The sequence below is a fragment of the Hylobates moloch genome, unplaced genomic scaffold (genome assembly GCF_009828535.3).
Source record: "Hylobates moloch isolate HMO894 unplaced genomic scaffold, HMol_V3 SCAFFOLD_16, whole genome shotgun sequence".
Lineage (NCBI taxonomy): Eukaryota > Metazoa > Chordata > Mammalia > Primates > Hylobatidae > Hylobates > Hylobates moloch.
This window is the reverse complement of record NW_026652291.1, coordinates 3,050,820-3,058,737: the sequence shown is the minus strand read 5'-3', so window position 1 is coordinate 3,058,737 and position 7,918 is coordinate 3,050,820.

The window sequence follows — 7,918 nt, the reverse complement described above, 5'->3', positions numbered from 1 at the left end:
CATGTTGGCCAGGCTGATCTTGAACTCCTGACCTCAGGTGATCCTCTGCCTCCCAGAGTGCTGGGATTATAGGTGTGAGCCACCGCGCCCAGCAGAGAGCCTGAATTTCTAATAGGCTCCCAGGTGCTGCTGATGCTGTGCTCTGCAGATCACCCTGTGAGGAGCAGGGTTCTAAAGCAAACGGCCCCAATCAACAAAGCTGAAAGCACTTATTTAGCTTCCTGGGGGACATTTTTTGGTGGTAGTGGCCTCCTTTATAGACTTTTTCCCTGGTGACCTATAAAAGAAAGAAGCTAGATCCTAGCAGTTGCCCCCTGCCAGTACTTTTCTCCTGCTGGTATCAGAGACACTGCCTTCTAATACAGAGACACCGTATTTCTTCTCTCGCACGATTGCTGCCATGGTTGTGAGTCAAGACTCCCTGCCTAGACTACATGGTGGCCACCTACTCTTAACATTGAACCACAACCATCAAAAATCACTTGTGGCCAGGTGTGGGTGGCTCACACCTGTAATCCCAGCACTTTGGGAGGTTAAGACAGGAGGATCACTTGAGCCCAAGAGTTCCAGGCCAGCCTGAGAAACATGGCAAAACCTCTTCTCTACAAAAATTTTAAAAATTAGCCAGGCATAGTGGCATGTGCCTGTGGCCCCAGCTACTCGGAAGGCTGAGGTGGGAGGATTGCTTGAGCCCAGGAGTTTGAGGCTGCAGTGAGCTGTGATCACTGCACTCCAGCCTGGGTGACAGAGGGAGACTGTATCTCAAAAACAGAAAAAAAGGGCCAGGCGTTGTGACTCACGCCTGTAATCCTAGCACTTTGGGAGGCCGAGGCTGGTGGATCACTTGAGGTCAGGAGTTCGAGACCAGCCTGGCCAACGTGGTGAAACCCCATCTCTATTAAAAAATACAAAAAAATTAGCTGGGTGTGGTGGTGGGTGCCTGTAATCCCAACTACTCGAGAGGCTGAGGCAGAATTGCCTGAGCCCAGGAGGCAGTGAGCCATTCCCTCCAGCCTTGGTGAAAGAGTGACACTCTGGGCTGGGCGCGGTGGCTCACGCTTGTAATCCCAGCACTTTGGGAGGCCAAGGCGGGCGGATCACGAGGTCAGGAGATCGAGACCACGGTGAAACCCCGTCTCTACTAAAAAATACAAAAAAAAAAAAATTAGCTGGGCGTGGTGGCGGGCGCCTGTAGTCCCAGCTACTCGGAGAGGCTGAGGCAGGAGAATGGCGTGAACCCGGGAGGCGGAGCTTGCAGTGAGCTGAGATCGCGCCACTGCACTCCAGCCTGGGCGACAGAGCAAGACTACGTCTCAAAAAAAAAAAAAAAAAAAAAGAAAGAAAAGAAAAGAAAGAAAGGGTTCGCAGAGGTTGCAGTGAGTCACTTCACTCCAGCCTGGGTGAAAGAGTGAAACTGTCAAAAAGAAAGGAAAAGGGAGGGGAAGGGAGAAGGAAGGAAGGAAGGAAGGAAAAAAAAAAAAAAAGAGCCAGAGCTTGGGCTAAGCCTTCAGATGGGCTGTGGCTGGAAGGAAGGAAGGAAAGGAGAAAGAAAAAAGAAGGGAGGGAGGAAGGAAGGAAGGAAGGGAGGGAGGGAGGGAGAGAGAAAAAAAGAGCCAGAGCTTGCGCTAAGCCTTCAGATGGGCTGTGGCTCAGCTGAGACCCGGTCAATGCTGGAGGCAGCCCTGAACCTTCCCGGTTTCAGCCCCCAAACCCTTGGGGCCTGTGTGTGGTCCCAGGGCCCTGGGGTGCCGCCTCGTGTTTCCGAGGTTGGAAACCCCACACTGATACGCGAGCCTGGATGTGTGGCGCCGAGTTGTTTACAGAAAAGTCTCCGTGAGGGAACGAGGCCTATTTTCAATGATAAATGCCCCAAATCACAAGTAGTTCAACCCTCAAGTCTGAATTCTCCCAAACTGGGGAAATCGGCTTATTTCCAATAACAAGCTCCAGGCTCAGGGGAGGCCAGCCCAGCTGCGCAGGTGAAGCTGCAATTAGTGCAGGGCAATTAGGGACGCTCCCCGTTCGGGTGGGGCCTGGCCCATGGCAGCGCTTCCGGAGGGAAAGGCAGAGAGGGTGTGCGCCAGCCCCAGCCGCCCACGAACCGCTGGGAGCAGACTCCTCTCTCTGGCCTGGCGGGGACACGGTGCCACTGACTTGAGCCTGGGGACCAAAGGGCGGGGTACCCACGCACCCCTGTGCTGAGAGATTCGCTGAGAGCCGCGCAGAGGGCCCCAGGGTCCAAACAGGATACCCAGGATTGAGGCGAGGTTAGGAAACCCACAGTACCTGAGGTCCTCACTTTCAGGGCTCCCTGAGTGATGAAAGGGGGGCTGGGAGAGGGCAGAGGCTGCCCGGGAAAGAAGAGCAGCTTTGGGGGGTTCTAACCCCGCACTAACCAACTTCCCCAGCCCCAGATAAAAGGGGAGCTGGGCAGGTTCTGGGGGGTCAGCCCCAGGCAGGACCGCTCCCCAACACCCTTCCCTTGGTTACCCTGAGGTATGGAGTCCAGAGTGGAGTCAGCCATCCTCAGACCTTGACCCCCCTTTTTTTAAATTTAATTTTTAATACAGATAGGGGTCTCACTATGTTGCCCAGGCTAGTCTCAAACTCCCAATCTCAAGCGATCCTCCCCCCTTGGCTTCCAAAATGCTGAGATTACGGATCTGAGCCTCCGCGCCTGCCCTGAACCTCGCCCTGCGGCTGCCTGGGCTCCTCCCCGTCTCCGCCCCAGACCACCAGGGGCCGCTGTGAAGCCTGCGACTGGCCGGGCTTCACCTTGGACCCGCCAGGAGTCCCTGCAGGAGTTGGGAGCCCCGCCAGCCACAGCTCCTTCCCCGACCCTCCGGGCTGCCCACCGCTGATTGGACCAGGCATGGGCATCTGATTGAGGGGAGCCTATCCATAGGCTGGCCAGTGATCTATCAGGGCTGGCCTAGTGAGAACGCAGCCAATCAGATGCTTTCCTGGGACCCGGGGCCAAAGCTGCCCCAGGAGGTGTGCTAGCCGCAGACAGAAAGGCCAGCCCGGAGACAGGAGGGGATCCCGGAGAGGGAGACGCGGGGCGAGAGGCCTGGGCTCTTCCTTGGCTTGACCCAGCTTAGACTTTCTCAAACCGAATTCATTCCCGCTGGCTCCTGGCGACTCTCACCCTGTCCGCTGTCACCCTTTCGTGATTGACCTGAAATCACTTCGTCACTGCAGCCGCACCCTAAGCATTCATCTCATATCTGTGATGTTTGCTGTGCTCCTTATGTTTGCTCTAATATGGGTTAAACCAAATTCAACACCATCAAAATAATGTTCCTCCATTTGCACACCCACTTTCACAGTAGCAGCATTCGCAACAGCCAAAAGGTGGGAGCAGCCCACGGGTCCACGGACGGGTGAAGGGGTGAGCAAATAGTCTACGGATAGTGGAGAGCTCTTTAACCGCAGAAAGAAGGAAATTCTGCATATGCTGCAACATGGATGAAAAGTGAACCCTGACATTATGCGGAGTGCAATAAGCTAGTCACAAAAAGACAAATACTGTAGGATTCCACTTGTATTTTGTGTCCAGAGTAGTCAAATTCAGAGAGACAGGAAGTAGAATGGTGGTTGCCAGGGGCTGGGAGGAGCCGGGAATGGGGAGGTATTGTTTAATGGGTATGGAGTTTCGGCTTGGAGAGATTGAACTATACACTTTTTTTTTCCTTCCTTCCTTCCTCCCTCCCTCCCTCCCTCCTTCTTTCTTCTTTCCTTCCTTCTTTCTTTTCCTTCCTTCCTTCTTTTTCTCTTTCTCTTTCTTTCCCTCCTTTTTCTCTTTCTCCTTCCTTTCTCTTTTCTTTCTTTTTCTTTCTCTTTCTTTTTCTTTCTCTTTCATTCATTTGTTCGTTCCCTCCCTCCCTTCTTTCTTTCTCTTTTCTTTCTTTCCATTCCTCTCTTCCTCCTTCTTCCCCCTGACCATAGCAAGGACATGAACTGTACACTTAAACATGGTTCAAACGGTAAATGTTATGTGATGTGCATTTTACCACCATGTTTGAAAAAAGTTCCTCTGTGCACCCCAGAACCCATCCTGCATGAGGATCCACAGAACGCCCGGCCCAGCCTCTGCATGGCATGACCAGGAGTATTTGCTCACCGGGGGGCTCACCGTGGCCTGAGCTAGGGCAAAAGTACCAAGCCAGGATGGCCCTACCCAGCCAGAGCCAGAGTGAGGGGTCAAATTGGGGTACTTTCTTCATCTGCAAGGAGAACTCATAGCAGTCCTCTTTAAGGTTCTTTTTTTTTTTTTTGAGACCATGTCTCACTCTGTCACCCAGCCTGGAGTGTAGTAGCGCCATCTCAGCTCACTGCAACCTCTGCCTCCCGGGTTCAAGCGATTCTCCTGCCTCTGCCTCAGCCTCTTGAGTAGCTGGGACTACAGGCATGCGCCACCATGCCCAGCTAATCTTAGTATTTTTGGTAGAAACTGGGATTCACCATGTTGGTCAGGCTGGTCTCGAACTCCTGACCTCAGGTGATCTGCCCGCCTTGGCTTCCCAAAGTGCTGGGATTACAGGCATGAGCCAACGTGACCGGCCCCTCTTTAAGGCTCTGGAGGGCCCTGTCTGCCAAGGAAGAAAGTGCCATCCCAACCCCCAGCCCCACCCCCACTTCCATACACACTTTGGCCTCAGTGGGGACTAAAAGCAGAGAGGAAATGGAGGCTTAGAGAGGTCGAGTGACATGCCCAAGGTCACACAGCCACAACCGGAAGCCAGCAATTCCAATGGCAAAATCCATATTCTCTCTAAAACTGCTTCTCACCTAGAAGAATGAGAGCCTGGCGAGTGCAGGCTAGGTTGAGGAGAGGCCACCGGACAGACACAGAACAGCTTCCGGAGCACCAGCCTTCCGTGGCCATTTGGAGTGGGAGGTGCAAAATTGAGCAAATGCATACAACCTAACTTTTGCATCACACAAGCATTCCCATAGTGCAGGGGTAGAGCCTAACACTCGCATGGAGTTTTTTGGTTTGGGTTTTTTTGTTTTTTGTTTTGCTCTTTTGAGACAGTTTTGCTCTTTTTTTTTTTTGAGACGGAGTTTCGCTCTTGTTGCTCAGGCTGGAGGGCAATGGCGCGATCTCGGCTCACTACAACCTCCGCCTCCCAAGTTCAAGCGATTCTCCTGCCTCAGCCTCCCAAGTAGCTGGGATTACAGGCCTGCGCCACCAGACCCAGCTAATTTTGTATTTTTAGTAGAGACGGGGTTTCACCATGTTGGCCAGGCTTGTCTTGAACTCCTGACCTAAAGTGATCTGCCTCCTTTGGCCTCCCAAATTGCTGGGATTACAGGCGTGAGCCACCGCTCCCAGCCTCACGTGGATTTTTGATGAAGCAAGTTTCTTCTGTAATAGCAGCAGGACTTCATTATCCTGGTCAATTGGCCTGCACAATTAGGGAAACAATGGTGGAAAACTTCGAGAAGCTTGTGTTCCGCCTGCCACCAATGGAGAAAGCACCACTCCACTGTGACATGCTTCGTGATGACTTGCTGAACAGAAGGATGCACCCTCAGCCACCAAGGGTGTAGTTTGTGGGTGCCTCCTGGGTCCATCAGGTTGGCAACACAAATGCCAGCCCCTCACCTCAGCCCCTCACCCTAGAGTGATTTCAGAGTGTCTCATCTCTTAACTCTGAGTCACAGAGCGGTGGGGAGGAAGAGGTGGGACAGGGCAGGGCCGGGCGTGGCGTGGCCGCTCATGGCGCAGAGTGAAGGGTGGAGAGGTGCACTCTGAGTTTGTTGCCTTCATTTGCTTTGTTGGTGAAGGAGGAGCCTGAGGGGCCTGGCAGCGGCGCTGAGGCTCTGGGCCTTCCTGCTCCCCTGGGTTTGACCTGGATGCCAGCTACCCAGGCATTGCCAGGCAGTATCCTCGGGAAAGGTGGGACCTGCTGCTTCCCACGCGTGCCCTGTGGGATGGGGAGGGCTTGGGGAAGGTGCTGCTATGTCCTGAGTCCCCGGAGCCAAAGACTCCCGAGGGTGACAGAGCAGCCCTGCCCGACCCCAGGCCCAGGAGTGATGGCTGTTGGTGGCTCCCAGGCTGAGTCACTGTAGCCTTCCCGTCACTCTCTCTGTCTGACACCCAGAGACTGGGTCCTGCCACCCAGGAGTAAGGCACGGGGCAGGAACGTGCTTTCCAGAATGTAGCCCTGGCCAGTCACAGTGGCTCACGCCTGTAATCCCAGCACTTTGGGAGGCCGAGGTGGGCAGATCACCTGAGGTCAGGAGTTTGAGACCAACCTGGCCAACATGGCGAAACCACTAAAACTACAACAAATACTAAATTACTAAATAAAAAAATACTAAATACAAAAAGTACTAAAAATACAAAAATTAGCTGAGCGTGGTGGTGCACACTTATAATCCCAGCTGCTTCAGAGGCTGAGGCAGGAGAATCGCTTGAACCTGGGAGGTGGAGGATGCAGTGAGCCGAAATCGTGCCACTGTACTCCAGTCTGGGAAACACAGCGAGACTCTGTCTCATAAATAAATAAATACATAAATACATAGCTGTGCCAGAGGCTTAGGGAACTGGGAGAGTCTTAGGGAACTGGGGACCTAGGAGGGGAGGCCACATGGGTAGGGCTCCCACCCCACTCACTTCAACTGGACATTCTCAGTTCAGGAAGTGATTTTGTTGTTGTTGAGCTTCTGAGTAAAATTTCCTGTGAAAAGGGGTTTAGCAGCTGGGCACAGTGGCTCAATCCTGTAATCCTACCACTTTGAGAGGCCAAGGCAGGAGGATCGCTTGAACCTAGGAGTTGAAGACCAGTCTGGGCAACATGGTGAAACCTTCTCTACAAAAAAAAAAAAAATTAGCTGGGGGTGGTGGCGTGCACCTGTAGTCTCAGCTACTCGGGAGGCTGAGGTGGGAGGATCACTTGAGCCCACAAGGTCGAGGCTGCAGTGGATGGAGATCACACCATTGGACTACAACCTGGGTGAGGGAGCGAGCCCTGTCTCAAAAAAACAAAAAGAAAAAAAAGAAAGAAAAAGGAGTTAACTACTAAAAATCATTTTTGGGCCAGATGCAATGGCAGAGTCCCAGCTACTCCAGAGGCTGAGGTGGGAGGATCATTTGAGTTCTAGAGGTGAAGTCTGCAGGGAGCTGTGATCACGCCACTGCACTCCAGCCTGGACAATGGAGCAACACCTGTCTGAAAAAAAATAATAAATTAAAAATAAAGGCTGGGTGCAGTGGCTCATGCCTGTAATCCCGGCACTTTGGGAGGCCTAGGTGGTCGGATCACCTGAGGTCGGGAGTTCGAGACCAGCCTGACCAACATGCAGAAACCCCGTCTCTACTAAAAATACAAAATTAGCCAGGTGTGGGGGCACATGCCTGTAATCCCAGCTACTCAGGAAGCTGAGGCAGGAGAATCGCTTGAAGCTGGGAGGCAGAGGCTGTGGTGAGCCGAGATCACGCCATTGCACTCCAGCCTGGGCAACAAAAGCGAAACTCCATCTCAAAATAAAAAAATAGCCGGGGGCCGGGCACAGTGGCTCACGCTTGTAATCCCAGCACTTTGGGAGGCCAAGGCAGGCGGATCACGAGGTCAGGAGATCGAGACCATGGTGAAACCCCGTCTCTACTAAAAATACAAAAAATTAGCCGGGCGTGGTGGTGGGCGCCTGTAGTCCCAGCTACTCGGAGAGGCTGAGGCAGGAGAATGGCGTGAACCCGGGAGGCGGAGCTTGCAGCGAGGCGAGATTGCGCCACTGCACTCCAGCCTGGGCGACAGAGTGAGACTCCGTCTCAAAAAATAAAAATAAAAAAAATAGCTCAGCGCTGTGGCTCACGCCTGTAATCCCAACACTTTGGGAGCCCAAGGCAGGTGGATCACAAGGTCAGGAGTTCGAGACCAACCTGACCAACATGGTGAAACCTTGTCTC